Source organism: Hibiscus syriacus, unplaced genomic scaffold, assembly GCF_006381635.1.
Source record: "Hibiscus syriacus cultivar Baekdansim isolate YM2019G1 unplaced genomic scaffold, ASM638163v2 tig00111881_pilon, whole genome shotgun sequence".
NCBI lineage: Eukaryota > Viridiplantae > Streptophyta > Magnoliopsida > Malvales > Malvaceae > Hibiscus > Hibiscus syriacus.
In genome coordinates this window covers 154,499-177,054 of record NW_024063209.1, presented here as the reverse complement: position 1 = coordinate 177,054, position 22,556 = coordinate 154,499, and the positions used below count along the sequence as shown (strand labels likewise).

At 34.6% G+C, this 22,556-nt stretch overlaps 1 long non-coding RNA gene and 1 pseudogene across 1 annotated transcript; one reads left to right on the top strand and one right to left on the bottom strand.

The window, feature by feature from the left end:
- Positions 1–11,064: 11,064 nt before the first annotated feature.
- LOC120172812 lies at positions 11,065–14,349 on the top strand (annotated as a pseudogene).
- A 941-nt stretch (positions 14,350–15,290) lies between these two features.
- On the bottom strand, positions 15,291–16,005 carry LOC120172870. The gene is made up of 3 exons (XR_005521004.1): positions 15,939–16,005; positions 15,787–15,847; positions 15,291–15,349 (listed from the first exon to the last, which is right to left on the bottom strand). It is a non-coding gene; the product is annotated as an uncharacterized LOC120172870 (long non-coding RNA).
- Positions 16,006–22,556: the final 6,551 nt, after the last annotated feature.

The following is a 22,556-nucleotide window of genomic DNA, read 5'->3' as shown; positions in this document are numbered from 1 at the left end:
ATCACATTCCGTTTCTGAGGGTCTAAATATTCCTGTGGAGAATACTGAGCATTCGGTGATAGTTCAAAGTCCCTTAGGCAAGTTCATAATGTTGAATCGTATTTTTAGAGAGTGTCCTATAGAGATCAATGAGGAGATTTTTTTGATCGACCTGATGGAGTTATCTTTGGAAGAGTTTGATTTGATTCTTGGCGTAGATTGGTTGGACAAACATCGAGTAAATATTGATTTTGAGACCAAGAGAGCTGTTATGAAGACCCCAGATAATCAAAAAATTGTAATGATCGGGGAATACCATGGATTTCTGACGAATATTGTGTCTGCTTTGGTAGCTGAGAAGATGATCAGGAAAGGTTTCAAGGCGTTTCTTGCTTTTATATTGGATACTAGGAGTTCTCAATCTGATATTGAAGGCATCCGAATTGTCAATGAATTTTCCGATGTTTTTCCTGAGGAGTTGCCTGGATTACCACCGGATAGAGAGGTTGAGTTTGAGATTGAAGTTTATTCTGGTTCCACTCCCGTTTCAATGACTCCTTATCGTATGGCCCCAAAGGAGCTTAAGGAACTAAAAGTTCAACTCCAGGAGTTGTTGGACAAGGGATTTATCCGACCCAGTGTATCACCGTGGGGAGCCCCAGTTCTCTTTGTCAAGAATAAATATGGGACATTGAGACTCTGTATTGATTATAGGAAACTGAACAAGCTCACGGTTAAAACCAAATATTCTCTGCCTAGGATCGATGATCTATTTGACCAATTTCAAGGGGCTTCTATCTTTTCAAAAATAGACTTGAGGTCTGGTTATTATCAACTCAAAGTGAAAGACTCGGATATTCCGAAGACTACTTTCCGTCTCTCAGGATTGATTTTTTATTTGCAAAAATTAGTTTTTTAAATCTTTAATGCATGATATGAAAAATAAAAGGGGGTTCAAGATGTAAATTTATAAATAACGTGTTGAACCAAAGGAGGATTCGAGTTGAAAACCTGAAAAGGTGGCTCGAATATCGAATGGTGCAACAACAACATAAGAGACGATCTTAAGCTCTTGATGAAGCACTACACATCCCAAAGACGTTCTTGAGAGAGTGGAACCAAAAAGTATCTCTATAAGATGAGAATAACAACTATCTCTTCATATTAGTGGACGCTCAAAGAGACATATGTGCTGGACCAACCTGAGAGACCTAACTTTACCAAAATCAACCTATATCTTAAACGAGTCAATAATTTTGACACTTGTCATAGGACTATGATTTTTTTATTTAAAAGTTAGTTGATTTATTTGATATTCATTAAACTCATGTTTTATGATTTGATTCCATTGTAAGCCTAAATTAAGGGGCAATACTTTACAAAATCCTTTCATTCTTTGATAAAGAAAAGAGGAAAAACATTTTCAAACAGGACAGTCTCAAATAAGAAAGGTTCTTGAAGCAAGTTGTTGCATGTTCTACCTTTATTGTAGAAAATGAATAAACGAGACCAGAATGATGAAGCACTTCACATTCTTGAAAAAAAGTGGTCCAAGAATCCAGAAAGCCTGGAGAATTGAACTTGTAATGCTCTCTTGTGACAATATCAGCAACTCATCAAGAATGATTATCTTGTTCTAAAAGGACATGCTGAAAGTCCATTTTAACCAGAAATAGAATGTTGGGGCATTTTGAAGGCCCATTTTAGATAGAAATAATATATGTATGGCATTTTGAAAACTCATGTTAAGGCATTTTAAAGGATCATAATAGCAAGAAACAATTTTGAACGCATTTGAATGTTCATATCAGCAAATGTTGGGGCATGCTGAAGGCCCATATCATCATGTGTCAAGATCATTGATTTGAGCAAATATTTCCAATGAGACAGAAAGGTATGAGGAATGAAAATGGTGAAACAATGATAGTTGAGCTGACTATACATAACTGTTTTATTCATCACACATTTTTATTATTCTGGTAATTCGATGTTGGCAAACCAAAGCATCCTAATTGTATTATTATTGAGTTTTGTTTTTTGGTGTCCTTATGACGTCCTACAAAAGCTCTGAACACTATGCAAAGAACTTCACTGACAATAAATCTTGGCAGAAGCCACAGGAAATGATGAATGTGTTGTCAAATGTTTTATGAACCAGTGATTATGGTATTGAACCAATGTTGCGATCATATGGTATTTCCATTTGTTGATCCGAGATGAAGTTTGACTTCTTCAACTCCAAGGTTAAACGAAGATTTCTTTCCACAGAAGGGGAGCTAAAATTTTAACAACAAGAAACTAGTGAAGTCAACTAAGGTTGAATGATTGGTTGTTGTTAAGTATCTCGACATGATATGATCCAAGTTGCCTTGTTCAAGATCTGATTAGGTGTGGAGACATGAAAGGAATTAGGATAAATCTCCCTTGTGATGTGTTTCAAGAGTCAAATTAGAACAAACATTGTTCTCCTAATTAATCTCTGTTGAGTTTGTCATATCTACATCTACATTCTTCAAATATGATAGTTTTTTCTTTCAAAGATAAGAGCTTTATTGGATTTCTAAACAAGTCCAGACGAAGAAAACCAGTATTATCAAAGACAAAATAGGGCAACAAGGTCATAATTCTGACTGCAGCAAGAGTTCCATAAATGAAATATTTCTTTTGAGACTTTAATGAAGCAAAGAAGAAACAAAGATGCAAATGGATCAGATGGGTCTTCACAAATACAAGGTTGACATCATAAGTTGCTACACTGATATTTGAAGTAAAACCCTGGAAATGAATGATCAAGTGGAAAAAGACCGAGTTAGCCATTTTGAAATCAAAGATTGCATCAACATTTATACATTCATAATAACATCATTTGCAAAATAGAAAATGCATTACATTGATACATTTGATTGCATTCAAACATGAGGTTTTTACATATATTTAAAGAATATTCATGACGACAAAATACCTTACAAATAGAAGGTAGAATTCAAAACCTCAAATACAGGAATCCCATAAGGAGAGGCAAACATCTGAAGAATAGATGGTTACAATCCACAAAAGAATCATTATTTTGAAGTTGGGCATGTTACCCAACTAACAAGTTATTTCAAAAAATAAGAAAACGATTTCCAAAGTTTCTCATTTAATCTTTTCTGAAAATGAAATTATTGAATAGTAAGAAAAAAATTTCCAAAGTTTCTTACTTAGTAAACTATTTCCCAAATTTGTAAGTCCTACGGGCCATCCATAAGACCTTCAGTGCATGATGTTTTTAAACAATTTATCTCACTTGAGATTGATTTTCTTAAAACAAATTGTTTCTCACTTGAGAAAAGTTTCACTCGAAATAGCAATTTATCTCACTTGAGATTGTTTTTCTTAAAACAAACTTTTTCTCGCTTGAGAAAGTTTCACTCGAAATAGCAATTTATCTCACTTGAGATTGTTTTTCTTAAAACAAATTGTTTCCCACTTGAGAAAAGTTTCACTCGAAATAGCAATTTATCTCACTTGAGATTGTTTTTCTTAAAACAAATTGTTTCTCACTTGAGAAAAGTTTCACTTGAAATAGCAATTTATCTCACTTGAGATGGTTTTTCTTAAAACAAACTCGCTTGAGAAAATTTCACTCGAAGTAGAAATTTATCTCACTTGAGATTGTTTTTCTTAAAACATTTCCAGAAGGAGTTCATAATGAGAAGAACTCGTCTGAAGAGGAAGAAGAAGTTCATAATGAGAAAAACTTGTTCAACCTTTTGCTCGACTCTATCACAGAAGGAGATAGATCAACATCAACATTTCAACGGAAGGAGTTCGTAATAAGAAGAACTCATATAAGAAGGAAGAAAAAGTTCATAATAAGAAGAACTTGTTCAAACTTAGCTCAATTCATCGCATTTGGAGTTAAATCAACGACACCTCACTTGAGGGATCGTCATTCCCAGTGAGCGAAAAGTTCATAATGAGAAGAACTTATAGCTCAGAAGTTTGAATATTTCAAGCTAAAAATGATGCTTTATGTCTTTGCTCCATTCCTGTTCCATAGCAACGAGCAAAGAGGGGCAGCTGTAATCATCATTTTTACCTTCCCATTCCAGCAGTTGCCAACAACAACAATCGTCCAGTTGTTCCTCTACTCTAACTGCTTCATCGCCTCTACTCCAACTGCTCTGTCGTTATGTTCCCCAATCAGTTGCTGCCACGTTACCACAGCCGCAATGAAGATTCCAGAAGAGATGAGGACGACCACACACTTCATTGAAGCTAAGATGAGTCATCATCGTAGATCCGGTGACTCACCGAACAAACATCGTTTTGAAGGTCTATAAAAGCCTTTGATTTACCTGCAAATAAGAAGGCAAAGAGCAAGCAAGCAAGGACCATTGCCGAACACACATACAAACAGCAACCAACAACCAATTGAGAAAAAAGAAAGGAGAGAATAACTTACCTTGCTAGAGAACCCCAAACATAGTAAAAAAACCCAAAATACCAAAGGTATTTTCTTTAGATCTACATGATTATAAGGGTTTTTGGGAAAAACTAAGGTTAGAATCGGTTTTAGGACTTTGAGATCTTCGAGTTGGGTAAGTTTTGTAAATCTGGCCACCGTGGGTGGTGTCCGGCGGTGGTCATCGGTGTCGGAGCTCGGCTTTCAGCGGTGGCCAGATTACATCCGATGGGAGGATTTTAAAGAGAGTTCAGAGAGAATTTCCATATCTCTCTTTTAGAGAGAGAAGAGAAAAAAGAAAATGAGAGAGATGGTTGAGTTTAGGTCGGTTTTGGGTCTTTTATTCACCTTCCCAAACGACGTCGTTTTGGGAATGGGTGTTTGTGTATTTTCCCTCTTAGGAAAATCACGTCCGTGATCCCTTCGAATTTATATCCTTTTGCAATTTGATCACTAAATTGATTTTCTAAGTCTTTTAATTTTGTCTTCTTATTTTATTTTATATTGTTATAGTCCTTGCCATATTTATTAAATATTTAGGGTAAATACTAGATTTAGTCCTTTTAAATTTAAAAAATTACATTTTAATCTCGATTAATAATTATGGTTAAATTACAATAATAGTATTTATATTTCATGATATTTTTTAATTAGGGCTATTAATTTATATATGAATATGATGCTATATTTTTAATTTCTTTTATTTTAGTCACTATTTAATTATAATTTTATTTTATTATTTTCCTTTATTTTTCAATATTTTTAATTTAGCATTTTAATTTTTTATCCCCTATAATTTTAATAATTTTTATTTTAATCCCTTATAATTAATTATGATTAAATTACTATTAATACATATATTAAATGTTTTGTTTATTGATTATAGATGTTAGGTGATAAAAATTATATTATATAAATATATTAGTAATAAAATCAACATGGGAATAGTATGTTATTAAAGCTATTCAACTACTCTTGACTTTTTAAATTATTAGTCACTCATGTAGTAAGGTATTCAATGATTTTGTTTAAAAATATATATATATTTACTTTATTAGAATATATTTTATTTTATATTTTATTATTAGTCACGCACATGTAGTAATGTATTCAACATGGGAATATATTGGTAATTATTAGTCATGTTTAATATATATATATATATATATATATATATATATATACTTCATTTTTATTTAAATTGTTTTAGGAAAATTTATCATATTCTTATTAATATTTATTTATTTTTCAATATCAAAGAAATGGGTTGTCTAAAAGTAACTAGATGTTCTTTTCTAATATTTTTAAATAAGTAAATACCCTATTTATAAAACCTAAGTATATATATATACTTTAATTTTATAAAAATTATTTTAATATAGTTTTCCTTAGAATTATTCGATTGAATCTAGAATAATAGGATCGTAAATTAAATTCATATTTGAATTCTTCGATTTACATTAATAGAGACAATTTATAATCGATGGGTACCAATTTTGGGCGTTGTGGGGGTGCTAATCCTTCCCCAAACGTAACCGACAACGAATCCCTTTTTATTACTAAAATAAATGAATTTCTGGTTATACGCAGACTGGTTTATCTTTTAAATGATGTTTTCTTAAAAACTCTTTTAAAAGGTGATTTTTAGGTATTCGACCTACCTAACCCAAAAGGTTCAATGGTGACTCTAAAACATTTCATTAAAAACTATTTATTTTTTCACTCGCTTTTCCGCCAAGAAACATTCGTGCCCGGGCGAAAACCAATTACGATAATTTCTATACATACCTTGGGAACACATATACCATTTCACAACAGAGCATACATAGTATCATATCAATTGATTTATTTACTTTCTTTAAAGACCATGTATTAGCCCATGTATACTTTTGAGAACTTAAGGTATGTGAGTACATTGAGGTTGTGCACCACTATGTTGTCACCACAGCTCGTATAAATGTCCCAAAGGACCTGTCCAGAGGTCATAAAGAACATCGACAACTGTCCATAGGTCTCGAAAAACCTAGGTAACTGTCCATATGTTCCTTATAACATAGGTATATTGTCCATATGTCTCAAAAGACATAGGTAATTATGTCCATATGTCCCGAAAAACATAGGTAATTCTGTCCATATGTCCCGAAAAACATAGGTAATTCTATCCATATGTTCCGTAGAACATAGGTAAACCCTTGACTCTTGGCATGCCAACTATACAACTAGCTCTCATATAACATAACATGGGCATTATCATTTATAACATTTTTGTATTCATATCATTTCTCTTATAGTTGCATGTTCCTTCTATTCTGTCACATACCACATGTATGTGTAAACATATATCTCATATGCATATAACTCATAACTCTTTTATTTCATATCATGTAATACCCTTACAGAGTATCATATCTTTTTATCATGTATTTCATGTCACATGTTCTTGCTTTCATATAATCACATAGCTCATGTCAATTAGTCACTTATGTTCACATATCACATTCATATCACATCATTCTTTCACATACCTCTTTATCACACTTCATGTAATCACATGTTTCTTCTCTTCTATCACATACCATATGTATGTGTAAACATCTATCTCATATCATATAACATGTATCACATATTGCTTATTCATGTAATCATATAGATCATGTCACATAGCTTATATCATTTCTCATATTATATATATATATATATATATATATATGGTTCACTTTCACATATCACATTTAATCATGTAGTTCACTCGCACGTAACACATTTTCATATGATTCACTTTCGTATATCACATATTCCTTTTCTCATATTTTATTCTCAAATATTCACATAACTTGGATCAAATATACATATAGTCACGTAAATCACTTTTGCATAGCTTATATCAACTTTTCATGTCATTTCACACTTCTTGTTACATTGCTTATATCTTACTCTTATGTCTTCTTATATACATATATTCACATATACATATCATTTCATTATTCTTATTATTATTCTTATCATCACCATTAATCCCTTTTTCTTACCATACTCATATCAATAACACACACACACACACACACACACACACACACACACACACACACACACACACACACACACACACACACACACACACACACACACACACACACATATATATATATATATCATAATAAACACATACTTCTATTAATTTATGCGTTTTACTATTGGAAATATACTTATCACAAGTTTTATTTTTCCATTGAACATCATATACTAAATAATGTGCACTCACCTTAGCCTTGCTTTGATTCGATCCTAATTCTTTGATTGTTTCGGAACTTGTATAGGCTCTATTTCTACATAAATATAATTTTCAAAACAATTATCAGAAGCCTTAACCTTAAACTTGATGTTAATAACTTAAGCTAATTTAATGAACCAAAATTCCATTTTTCCTTTAGGGGGAATCTGTACCCATAATCTGGAATTTTTTCGTTCAAGCCCAGAAATCACTGTTCATGCACGAAAATTCACTATTTCCACTTCAATTCTTCATGTTTCATTCACTTTTCTATTCTTAACTCAAATATACGTACTTAAACTAATTTATATCCATTTATTTCATGTTAAACCTCAAAATTCTATTCTCTATATAGAAATCAATAATCATACCAAATTTTTCATGTTATCCAAACTTAATTCTAACACTTCTTATCCTCATAGATGACAAGTCAAATTCATCCTCCAAATTCATTTAAACCTTCCTATTCAAAATTTCACTTCAAAACCCATTTTCTTTAATCTTTCATAACTTCTTAATCTTTTAATTTTAAAACAAATTAAGCTTTCCTTAAGCTTAATTATCATCTAAGGATCTAAACCCAACCTTTAATTGAACAAATAATCAATTAATGAGGAAACTTACCTTTTGCTTGAGCTTTCACGTGGAGAAGAGAAGAAGATGAAGAAGAGAATTGCCTGGAAACTTATCTCTTCAATAATTCGCCACATGGGTATTATAATACCCATTAATTATTATTTAATTATTTTCCTTGTTCAATTACTCATTTGCCCTTTGACTCCTTGAATATTTACTAACAACTTCCAGGAAATATCTCCACATAAATCGTTGAACTATTCAATTATTCTACTTTTATCCCCAAATTATGAAATTTTATAATTTAATCACTAACCCTTAATTTGGGATATTACAGTTTTAATTCGATTAATATTGAAAATATTTTTGAAGAAAATGGCCTACTAAATGCATGGATTGAAGAAATAAAGAATGCTACACTTGATAGTGAACAAAATTTCTCATAGTTGCCTGAGGAGTTACTTAATGAAACTGATGAAGAAACTCAAGGTGAATATATGAACAGTTCACATACTCCAACTAATGAGGAAAATGTTTAATTATCTACTCCAAGTTATGATGATGATGATGACGACAACGACAATGATGGTGGTTGTGATGATCATGGTGGTGATAATGAAGGTACGTACCAACCAGAATATGAACATATTTATTCTACTACTTTTCATGGAGATCAATGTACATCCAGATATCCTTACGATGATAATTCAGGTTTGTTTAGAACAAATACATCACGAAATATAAGAGATGATGATGATAGAACTCATAGGAGGATGGGAGAACACTTTTATGATTCATTTGCAGGTTCATCATCATATAGTTCAACTACAAATGATAATAAAATTAGTGAATCATCTCATGGTTCTCATTCTTACCAACCAAATTCATGTTATCCACCTTACCTTGAACAAAATCCAAGTTATGGATTTTTTTTGTCATCATTTATCATACAACATGTTTCCTACCAATAATGCATCTTATGATGCACATAATGTGATGTCTTCTTCACATTGAATAGGAATGAATCAAAACCAAGACAATGACGAAGATGGAAATGCTCTAGGTCTGCCAAGCCATTCATTTTGGCGGTTAACTGTAAAATATAGAATTTTTATATTTATAGTTATGTATCTTTTTCTTTCTAAGGGGCTGTTTGTTTACCTCTTAATGGAACCATTCAGTGCTGAATGCTGAACCGTTCAACATTCATCGTGTTTGTTTCGCACCTCTGAATGATTCAGTGCTGACTGATTCAGCAAAACAGTGCTGAATGATTCAGCACAGAAGTACATTATGAATGATTCAGAGCCAGTAAACAAATAACATGTCACATTCAGAGCTAATTCATTCAGAGCCTCTGAATCATTCAGCATTTTAATCAGTACTTAATCATTCTGAAGTAAACAAACAACCCCTAAGTTATGTAAAATGAACATTTTTATGTTACAATATAAAAAAATTAATATGAATTTAGTGATATTGTTAATATGTTATTCATTAACATTATAATTATTATTACTCATTATCAAGTAAGATAACACTTATATGGTTATATTTGTTTTTAATAAATTTTTATCTATGAAATTAAATTTTTATTTTCAAAATAAAATATTTAAATAATATATTAATATTAGTATTTTAAAAGATAACTGTAAAATGTATAAATATATTATTTTAGTTGTATTGTGATTTTTGAGGAAGAGATCACGTCCCTGACAACCGCAACACATTACATAACGCCCGTAGCATCTGTAACAACGACACCACAACTGCATCTACAACAAAATCTGTAACCACAATTTGATACTATGACATCGACGTTGCATTTTTTGCTTAAGGTAAAAGCTCCTTCAAAGCCGCCATGGTGGATCCAAATCTACAAGTTCTCTTTCTATCAAAAACCCTAATTAAGCTAAACGAAAACCTTAATCTTTCTTAAACGAGCGATTTAGCAAGCGAATAACAAAAAATAAGAAGTGGATCAATACCAGGAGAAGCTCTTGATTCGACCAGTATGACAATCCTGATAGGAATCGAGCTGAGCAACAGCTAGCTATATCGATAGTCGGTTGTAAAATGTTTAAACGACATCTGATCAAAAGGAAGATCAAGAAGAAGAAGAAGCACGTGTAGAGGAAGAAGGAGAAGAAAGAAAGAAAGAAGTGAGAGGAGAGAAAGATGAAGAGGTTGGTGGAAATTTTTTTATTATTTTAAAATTATCATGTCACTAAAAGTTGATAAAAGTAGATTTTTTTTATATTTAAAATTGTCACTTAAAACTTTCATTAATATATTAACGGTCGAATGATTTAAATCTAACGAATCGATAACGTAAAATATCAAACATACTTAATTAAAAAATCGATGACTAAAGTCAGTCGGACTGAAAACAAAGAGAACTAATGAAATAATTTACCCTTAAAATTAAGATTTTAATATCAATCCAAATTAAAATGATATTTTTTATCAGCACATTGCAGATTTGATTAATGATTTTACAAAAAATTATCATATGAATTTAATTTTAATTGTAAATTTATTTTCTTATAATCAAATCATCCATGTTATTAAATGTCACGGTTTAAAAAAGAGATTAATAAAAGCTATAGGTTTATTTAGTCTTCTACCCAAGTTCTGGCGGATGATGAAATACATATAGCCCATTTTGGAGTGGCCACGCGTGTCTGGTGATGAAATCAGCTACTTCTCTTGGGATGTGTGTGATTACAACTTTAAACGAAATCAAAATTTATCAAAAGTTGAAAAAGTTTGTCCCTTGAAAAACTCAATTTAGCAGTTTTTACGGAGTATAAAATAAAAATAAATTTGCTGGTTGGGTTTCAAGTCGGTTCAGAGCTAGCGAAAAGCGATGAGTGGAGTTCAAACGGCGCGAGAAAACGAGACGCTAGTAGAGGCGGCGCTTCGTGTTCTCAACACAGCAGACCCTTTGGAGAAGGCTCGACTCGGCGACTCAGTTGCAAACAAATGGCTCCAAGGAACCATCACCCAACCCTACGACCCATCGCTCGACCTTCCCGTTCCCAACCGACCCGCCCGGCTCACCAACGTACGTAGCAGAAGCCCTAGATTTAGCTGTTATTAAAATATTTCAATTAAAAAATAATGGGTTTTTAATTTTTTTTTAAGGTTAAGTTGGTGTCTCCTAGTTTGATGCCAAAGCTTGGGAAAGCAGGTAGCTTGCAGAGCAGACAAGCCATTGTGCATACTCTCGTACACACGGAGAGTTGGGCTATTGACTTGTCTTGGGTACCTTTTTGTTCTCCCTTTGTTTTTATTTTAGTTGTTTTGGGTATGATTATGTCTGTTTTCATTGTTTCAAGGCATTTAAGATTGTTATGTATTTAGTTAATTGTTAGGAAGCAGGGTTTTCTATTTTCAAAGGTTTCTTGAATAGTTAAGTGCAAGTTTTCAGTTTTGAAGAGTTGATGATTTAGGAACTCCCCCCTCTATTTGTGTATCTATTCATTCTTTTATAGATTTGATATAGGATATAATTGCTCGATTTGGTAAGAAAGAAGAAATGTCAAGAGAGTTCTTCACAGATTAAGTGAAGGTAGCTCAAGATGAAGGCCGCCACTTCAGCCTGCTTGCAGCTCGACTTGAGGAGCTTGGTTCTTCTTATGGCATGTTACCTGCTAATGATGGGCTCTGGGATTCTTCAATAGCTACATCCAAGGACTTGCCGGAACGGTTAGCAATTGAACACTGTGTCCATGAGGTGCATGATTTTCTTGTACTCGTCTTCTATATTGGGCATTCAAGAAAGATCATGTTAGGAGGAAGGAGGTCGCAGAAATAAGAATGTTTCGATGGACATGTGATAGGACTCTGTGGGATATGACATCAAACTCTTCTATTAGGATGTCTTTGGAGTGGTGTCTATATCCAAAAAATTGAGGAAGAGAAGATTACGGTGGTTTGGGCATATCCGTAGTCGACAACCGTCGGATGCGGTCAGAAGGGTAGAGTCAATTACAGTCGACGGTGTTAGAAAGAGAAGACGACCAAGGCGGAAGTGGGAAGACTGCTTGAGATATGATTTGAAGGATTTAACCCTTACCAAAGACATGACCTCTGATAGGAAAGTATAGAGACTTAAGACCAAGGTAGCCGAGTAGTGCGGGTCACATCCGTAGGGTGTATCATCTCTGTCTTCTTTTAATGCTTTTGTAGTAATTTACATGACTATTTTTTATACATTTCTGTCAATGGAAATTATGGAGGCTTAGAACTAGGGTAGTAGAGTAGTGTTGTCTTTGTTTATGTTTTAACTCATTTTAATTTTATTCTTTCTCGTAGTTTGTTATCCTTGATTTTTGTGTATACTTCTCTTCATGTTTCATCTTTTTAAATTTTGTCGGGTCTTACGTTTCTGTCTATTGCAGAGATTTTTACGCAGGGATTTATTTGCATGAATTACTTCCCATTACAAACGCGCATATTGAAGACTGCATTATGAAAATTGTTCAAGTATGTATTTATTTATTTAATTATACATGCATTGTATTTTATCTTTATTTTTAATTTTCTGACTGTCGGAAGTCTTCCACGGAAGTTGTTTTCAACCTGGCGTTGGGGCGGCTTAATACCCTACTTCCCCCTTACCCTTTTGTATATGGGAATAGGATTTTGTTGTTGTTGTTGTCGTCTTCTATATTACTAGTTTGCATTGCATTAATGAAAAATTATAATAACTTAATTCTGTTTTAATATATGAATTCGATGAAAAGTACTGCTTGCAAATGGCCTTCGATACCAGGGGTGTAAACGAGTCGAGTCGAGCTCGAGTATTGCTGAGCTCGACTCGAAAACTCTGAAATAAAATTCGACTCGACTCGAAAATTCGCGAGTTTAAAATTTTCAAGTTCGACTCGAACTCGAAATCCTGAATTGAAGCTCGTGAGAAGCTTGAAAAGGCTCGAAATGAAAAAAAATTCTTAAACTTAATTCGATTAAAGTCTCAAACTCAAATTTGAACATAAATCTTAAATACATAAAATTTTATTGTATTTTTTTAAAAAAATCATTACATAAATATTAATATTATTAATAATTTATTTTTAAAAAAATAAAATTTTAATATATTATATTTTCGAGTTGTTTACGAGTTTTTCGAGTCGAATATCGAGTAGTTCGTTTCGGTTCGTTAAGAACTCGAGTCGAGCTCGATCTTGAGTCCATTCGATCCGAGTATTTATCGAGTCTTGATCGAGTCGATCTCGAATAGTTCGCGATCTGTCTAATCTCATTTATTGCCCTATTCAATACTTCCAATAGACATCTCATTTAGTGTACTTGTCATGTGGTGGAAAGATAAGGACTTTTAGGTGATTGCATACCGAATTATATATATAAAAAGGGGAATAATGCAAACAATAATGCATTTGAACTATGAAGATATTAATTTAATAAGTTCTTTGTGGTCTTAAGTACAGATGGAACAACTTTATTTCATGTGAATATCTTGGGAACCTTGTAATTAAATAAAAGACAGTGGATTTGATGCATCTAAATAAGCAAAAAGATCATTAATTCACGAAATGTTCACTTTGATGAAGCATCTGAAAATACGATGCAGGCTAGGGGACTTGATGTTCTGCCGACAACTATCTCTAGGTTCCGTAATGGAGGCGATAATGACACGGCTGATTTACTGGAGAGAGTAGTTTACCCCGAAGAGATTACGCATTGTGCTGCAGGAGTAAAGTGGTTTAAGTATCTTTGCCTGAGATCCCAAAATCCATCTTTGTACCAAGACGGCGTGGCATCACAAGAAAGTGAAGCCAAAGGCGTTGTGACTCCAATGGAGGAGGTAAGTGAAGAGGTGATTCAAAAATTTCATGAAATAGTGCGGACACACTTTAGGGGACCATTGAAACCACCCTTTAATGAGAAAGCGAGGGAAGCTGCCGGCTTTGGCTCTCAGTGGTATGAGCCCCTTGCCGTGAAAGGGTCTCACAATGCTAACTAGTAGACATACTCGAATTCTCCAAGCAGTTTTCATCAGATTTGTATTGCTTGTGAGCACCTACAGGTTGAGTATTGTTTTTTTCTTTTTTTGCTTAGATTGCCGATCAAGGTCTATGAAATGTTCCAAATGTGTTTGGCTAATATTCTTTTCTTGATTGAATAAGTCATGGTTTCATGCAGTGAATGGTGTTTGATCTATTTGCATTCAGTAGTGTAATTAGATATCAGTCATTGTGAGCCATGTATTGTATAGGTCAATTTGATCGGCAAAATATCCATTCAAACCATGAAAAAAAAGCTATGGCATTAATCAGAAAAGTAATTGGTACTTTCAGTATCTGCATTTTCCCATTTATCTTTATTCATCGCATGTAAACATGAATTGCAGGAGCACCCTGAAGAAGGCATAAAAAAAACTGATGGAAGTGGTAAAACTAAACAAATTCATGCAAAATTTTACATCTGAAACAACTTGGTTCTTGTGAATAAGTCAAATGAGTTGAACAAATTTCGGCAATCATTTCGGTAACCAGGATTGCACAATAGCCTCTCTGCCGCAATGGAAATTCCGGGAAAACTGAAAATGATCAGTTTGGAGAATTATTATCAAGCTTTTAAGAAAGTCACCTCTCCACCATAGCTCATTCTGATGGGATTTCAACAACACAAATGTTATTATAGAAGCAGCCTCCGAATATCACTGAAGTTTGTTTGTAACGCTGAAATAAATGCACCTGCAACAAATATTACAGAAATCTCATGCCATACCGAAGTATTTTAGGTTTTATATTAGGGGATGTCCCTCGTCCATAGGAAGATCCGTATTAAGAGCAGTGGTTAAAAGACTGGCACCATCACGTAACTCCGACTTTGCCGCAAAAAACATGATGATCGGCAGATAATGTCAAGTTCATTTTTGTCACGACTGCTGGCCTCTCAATACTTGCGCATGAATCAACAAATGAAATGCGAAACACTTAGAAGCATAAAGTTTAAAGAAGCATGCTGGACAAGTGTAATTTACCATCACTTCCTGTCACCGGTTCGACAAATTCGTTTCCTCTACCAACAGCAAGGATACCGGCCTGCCATAAAATGAACAGAGTTTTATTGCACCTTACAATGTCTGGATTACTTTATAACAGCATCCATTACAGTTGTTAAATATTCTAAAGAGTGCCTATGGGAAAAAGTGCAGAAAAGAAAAACGACATTAGTAGTTCACTGTTTTCAATCAACAAACGGAAAAGAATGTACTACGCTTTTTCCAAATTTATTGCTTTCTGTAGGAAAAAAATGTCATTAGACCAGCTACTTTTGCCTTCTGAGGACTGAATGTAACAGTATTCATGGATGGAATAAGCTGAAGCTATATTTTAATGCTCTCTAATAAAGGCACAGGGTGTTTGACTTGTAATAGACTTTGGTGTGGGTGCACATCTGAGCAAGCATGTAGCACATTCTCAGCATATATATATGTACAAACATGTGCATGCACACGTGTCCGTGTGTGAGAGAGTACCTGTGGGGGATTTATAATTGCACAAAAATGGTCAACAGGAAACATTCCCAGATTTGAAATGCTGCCGAAGATGACAATTTCTCAATATTTCTTTCAACTATTAAAAGACAATGGAAAACTAATATCCAATAGGTATATAATAAAATTCATACCTGAATGTTCCTCCTTGAAATTCGTTTGGTAAAATTTTCCCGGTCCGAGTTTTTTCAGCTAGTTGCTTGACCTGAAGGCCAAGTTATAGAAGATGAGCATGATAAAACCAAAACTAGAATGTAAATCGATAATTACTAAAAATATTAACCGAAAAGAACCAGGCCAAAGAATGGAAATTAGCACATAATTCTGACCTTGTCGGCCATCATCTAGTACATTGCAGATTGTTTTAAACATCTAGCTAGCTTCGCTTAACCTACATCTACACGGAGTTTCAGATTAGTCAACATAAACGGAAAGGTGAGATGAAAGGAAAATCGAAGGTAGGAGCCCAGAATGAAATGGTTGGCTCGTCAAGATTTGCAGTATTAGCGGAGCTCCAAACGGAGGATCAACAAGAATATAGGGAGGAAGTGGTCGAGGGTAACCCAAAGGAGAAGAAGGAAAGATAAGGATCAAAGGGTAAGCAAAAGAAAGACAGGCCAAAGATGGACCAGGGTATCGGATGGGGTATATATGGTACCTTCAATAAAAGGGCAGATTACTGAGGTAGTAATGCATGCCACAGGACATCTACCAGACAATCATAGTGCAATCTTCATCAAGGAAACTGGTACGGACTCCAAAGGAAAGAAGGGATACGTACGGCTAACGAATCCGAACGGTGAGGTGATTAAGACACAAAGAAAATATAAGGGGAGGAGCAAGATCGACTGGCCATAATATTATGACGAGTGGGTGGGAGAACAATCTATCGCAACACATTGAGGATATTGGAAACACCAGAGTCGTCACTGAAAGAGCAAATTGACACTCGGCTACTAGAGGTGGGTCTCATTAACGATAATGATTCGATGGAAGATTCAAAGGAAATGGGGGAAAGGATGTTGAGACTCTGGTATGAGTCCAATTGGTTCGCAGTTCCTATATTTCCTCCTACCAAGGTAACACCTTAATTTAGGGGTTAAATTTAAGAAATTATAAAGTGGTGAAATTAATTGGTATTTTTGGAAGAAATTGAAGATTAAATTGTAACATTTCAAAGTTGGCAGACTATTTTAAGAAGTGCAGGAAGTTCAGTGACTAAACTTATGATTTACCTATTTTTATTATGGGATAATTATAAACTCCATTTTCCACGCCCAGTTTTAGTTTGTTTACCGTTTTTCACTTCCCTCAACCCCTCTTTCAACTCCGATCTACTCGTCGTCCGACCTCCGATCGACGAGCCGAAACCACCATCGTGTTCGTTGTCGAGCGAGGAACAAAACCCCTCAAACCTTTCATCGTGAATCGTTGCCGTTCGTCGTTAATTTCAGTCGGAAGTATCGTCGGTAATAACTCAATTTCAATTGGTTTTTCGTCGATTCACGACGATACGAGCATCCGTTTACGACACCTCCCGCACCATCGTGTTCATTGCATCGTTCCGAGTCTGCCGGTGTCATCCTTGGTCTCCGTCGACGGCGGCGCGTGAGGAGGTGAAGCGGTCAAAGTTTTCGATTTGTTGAAATCGAGCTCTCCGCCGTTCAAAATTGTGAACCGAGCTTTGTAAGTATCTCGAAATCGCTCAAAATAATTTTTAGGAATTTTTTCGGGAATTTAGAACTGTTCACACGCCCCCACGTGCCGCCACTGTGCGTGGGGAAGGAAAAAGTGACCGGTTTGACCGATTTTGGAACTGTTTTGACTGGTTTGACCGGTCACAACCCGACCCAACCCGTTGACTGTTGATCGGCGTTGACCAATGTTGACCAAAACTTTGACAGGCTTTGACCGGGCATTAAATGACCTTTGACTTTGACCGAGTATACCTATCTTGACATTTTTCGACGTTCCAAATCCGATTCTACAGTCTGGTTTTCGAAATTAGAACCCGAAGGGCTCGATATTGACAGTCAATCCCGTTGACTTTGATTTTGACCAAAAATTCCAAATTTTCGAAAGTCATATTTTATGCTTTCGACATCCTGAATCCAAATCCAAAGTCCGTTTCGGCAAATTCAAAACCGGTAAGCTATTTTTCACTGATTTATCACCCGATTCGATCCGTTTATCGTAATTAAGCTATGTTTTTATATAATTTATGTTGATATGTATCTGAGGAATTATTGGAAGTTGAATTCAAGATCGAGGGGGTTCAAATGGAATTTATTGGTCTATTAGTATTGCATGGAAATCGAGGTAATACTTTACTACCTCTTTATGCTTTATAGAACATGTTGGTATTGGTAAATGCATGAATAGAAATGTTTTGTCTCATATGTGTAATTAATAAAGATCTACACTAGATACGAATACGATAGAAAGTATGTAACTTAATATGGCTCAGATGACTATTATAAGAAATTGAAGGACAGTTGGAATTAAATTACAAGTTCTGGAATTAAGTGATAAAAGAATCAGCCATAGATATGTAGATTATAATTTATCTCATTAAAGGTACTTTGATGATAAATTATGAGAATATTTTGATTAGGTAAAATTATGAAATTACCCTTATGCTGGAAAATAACAAGAATTATCCCTGGAAGTGGATTAATAAATCTGAAAAGAATTACTGATCTGCTAAAACTATTGATGTGCATAAGAAATGTTAGTTTTACTTGGAAATTATGGATAACCGGTTTTTTAACCCCAAGAAGGTTTATGCTAGTTACTAGAAGTCTTTTAAGGAATTATTTGAAGATCAAAGAATGTTTGAGGAAGCAATTAATCATAGGATCTCTATATTATATTATTTTCGTTAAGAGCTAATATCGAAATTATCTGGTTAAGAAATTACGAAAATGCCCTTGAGAGGTAAAATAGTCAGAGTTGACCCTGAAGGAGAAAGTACTTTGAGGATTTGTACTTAACTCGATTAAGTACAAATTTAATTATTAAGATCCTGTCTTTGTAAAGAAAAATTCAAGATTTTTCGTTTGTAAAATCCGAGAAGGCACTTGACCCGAAAATATCCGAGTTATGAGTAAATACCTAAAGAACAATTTATCGGAGGGTGCTCTTTTATCAGAATTGTTCGAAAGGACTGGAATAGATGATAAATTGGAATTAAATAATAAGACCGGATGGAGGGAAAAGATTGAAATACCGTAAATCTGTAAAATGACCAAAATACCCCTGTCATGGAAATGACCCAAGAATATCACCAAGCTTAGGAATGATTGGATATCCTCGAGCTCTGAAATGAATGGAATAAAACTGAGATCAAAATGACCAAAATACCCTTATGGCCTATATTAAGTAAATATCTTGGATTATAAGCATAGGTGTTGGACTACCTTTAGAAGTTATGGAACAGAGTTTTAAGTGAGTTCATCAATCTTAATGATATGTCAGTACCTGAACGACATAGATGTTACTTGAATATTTGTTCGCCTTCTCAAGTTTGGTTCGATGATAATTTTGGAAGTACTCAGCCCAGCCCAACTCTATATCGCATTCGGTACTAAGAAATATATATATTCATTAGACAAATAAACCTTGAAGACCAAATTGAATTGAATGAAAGTACAATATGTATATGAATTTCAAAAATGTTTGGATTATCTTAGAAAAACCCCCGAAGTATCTGAAATGGACTTGAATGCTAAATGAACTAAGTAACCTCAAATACTGAGGATTAAGTAAGAGATTGGAATAAGTTTGGAAATTCGGATGAACTTATATGATGTATCATCCATATGGATTATGAACCACAAATCAAGTACGTCAACATTTCCTGGTATAGTTGAAACATGGAAATGAAATAAAGACCATTAGAATATTTGTTTGTCTCCTTAAGATTTATTCAGTGATGACTCAGAAGATGATCTGTGGATAAGAATATTTGGTATTAAAGAGTAAATACCCTGGAAGGTTAATGAATTGACAAGTTGGTAAGTATTGGTTCTGAGAGGTATTCATCTGTAGTTGTTCGATAATCAGATTAATCGTCATAGATTGTAAAGATTTTGAATACCTTCAAATTTTGTAGAGATTCAGAAAAGTGTTCGAATAAGATAATCCCGATAAATCATATCCTGAATAACTGATGATTCTATTAGTTAATGAACTTTTTCAAATAGTTTTTCTAACTTCCGACATTCTATCGGTAAACTGAAGATTTGTGTCTCTCTACCCTATAAGATTATACAATATCTCTGAATAATATCTGTAAACTCTGGAGTGTTCCCTAATCATATAAATATTTTATCTGATTTCTGACTTGAATTTTGTTCTGATATATGACCTGAATTCTGTTCTGATTTCTGATCTGGATTCTGTTCTGATATCTGTTCTGAATTCTGTTTTGATTTCTGATATCTCCGTTTAATGACGGAAAAATGTTTTAATTGGGGGGTATTGTTGAAGGAAGTATTTTCGCAGGTTCATCGGCTTTGTGCTCAGAGCCTTATATGATGTGTTGGGTTGGGTGTATGGTTATGGTGAACCTACACATTCTGATGTGATGGGATGGGGGTATATATATATGTTTTAAAAGATCTGTATCTTTTTACTGGTTTTACGGGAACACACTAGATAACCTATTCTGATCTCCTGAACTCAGTCATCCTAAATATTTCTCTGAAACGAAAGCTCATTGTCCATTACCACCTGAAATATCGGTAGGATCTCTGCTCAGCATAAAAATCTGTAAATGTTCGGAAACAATAAGGAAATATATATTTATCTGTATCTGCACGTTCATCAGTATCATCTGGTAGTTCTGTATTACTGGGCTTTCCGAAGCTCACTCTATTACTCACCATTGCAGGTTAAAAGAATTGTAGCAGTGCAGCTATCGACATCAGTAAGGGAGTTCTTCCGGCGTTGTTTGCAGAGTACGGTACATGTGATTAGGGGGCATGTAATTGTATTTTATTTTATATACAAGTCTGAAAATCTGTTTTATTTTTTAATAGTGCAAATGATTTTATAAGTTTACATGTTCTGATAGAAGGTTTTAAAATTTCCACTATTTTTACAGTGGGTCGCTCCGGTGGCCCTAATGTGACACCTCAGATCTGATCGGGTTACCTGCATCGGTCTGAGAGGGTTACATTTAGTGGTATGAGAGCTTTGGTTTGAGTCAAAATTTTTCAAGATAGACCGGCCGATTGAATGTCAAAATATGTCTGATCAGTACATGCCCCTAGACTGCAATCGTACCTCTCTGAGCCGAAACTCCAGGGCTGAGTCCTTATCTGTAGCGAGTAAACCAAAGTTTCTATCATTTAAGGCTATACTTGTAGAAAAAGGAATACCAGTAACATCTGTTTAAACGCTGTGAAGTACCTCACGATCCATGTGAGAGTTATTTATCTGAAAAATTCTGACTTGACTCCGAAAATGGAATTGGGATATGCTACTGCTCTATGAGCCTATTCTCACGACCAAGACTAAATTGATTAATCAAGAAAATTTTCGTTCAGATTCTTTTATTGAAATGAGGAAAAGTTATGATAAGAATGTATGCTCAGCTGGTTAAGGATTAGTGGAGGATTCATACTTTTGTAAAAGGTACTTAAAGATATGAGAGAACTGATGGAAGTTTTATTTCTGCAATTATGTGATATGAGTGAATTTCGAGGACGAAATTCTTTTAAGGAGGGGAGAATTGTAATACCCCAATTTAGGGGTTAAATTTAAGAAATTATAAAGTGGTGAATTTAATTGGTATTTTTGGAAGAAATTGGGGATTAAATTATAAAATTTCAAAGTTGGCAGACCGTTTTAAGAAGTGCAGGAAGTTCAGTGACTAAACTCATGGTTTACCCATTTTTATTATGGGATAAATTATAAACCCCATTTACCGTGCCCAGTTTCCAGTTTGTTTCTAGTTTTCCTCTTCCCCTCAACCCCTCTTTCAACTCCGATCTACTCGTCGTCCGACCTCCGATCGACTAGCCAAAACCACCATCGTGTTCGTTGTCGAGCGAGGAACAAAACCCCTCAAACCTTTCATCGTGAATTGTCGCCGTTCGTCGTTAATTTCAGTCGAAAGTATCGTCGGTAATAACTCAATTTCAATTGGTTTTTCGTCGATTCACGACGATCCGAGCATCCGTTTACGACACCTCCCGCACCATCATGTTCCTTGCATCGTTCCGAGTCTGCCGGTGTCATCCTTGGTCTCCGTCGATGGTGGCGCGTGAGGAGGTGAAGCGGTCAAAGTTTCTGATCTGTTAAAATCGAGCTCTCAGCCGTTCAAAATTGTGAACCGAGCTTTGTAAGTATCTCGAAATCGCTCAAAATAATATTTTGGAATTTTTTCGAGAATTTAGCACTGTTCACGCTCCCCCACGCGCCGCCACTGCGCGTGGGGAAGGAAAAAGTGACCGGTTTGACCGGTTTTGGAACTGTTTTGACCGGTCACAATCTGACCCGACCCGTTGACCCGGCCCGATCTGTTGACCTGACCCGTTGACCGTTGACACGCATTGACCATTGTTGACCAAAACTTTGATAGGCTTTGACCAGGCATTAAACGATCTTTGACTTTGACCGAGTATACCTATCCTGACATTTTACGACGTTCCAAATCCGATTCCGCAGTTCATTTTTTGAAATTCGGACCCGAAGGCCTCGATATTGGCAGTCAAACCCGTTGACTTTGATTTTGAGCTAAAATT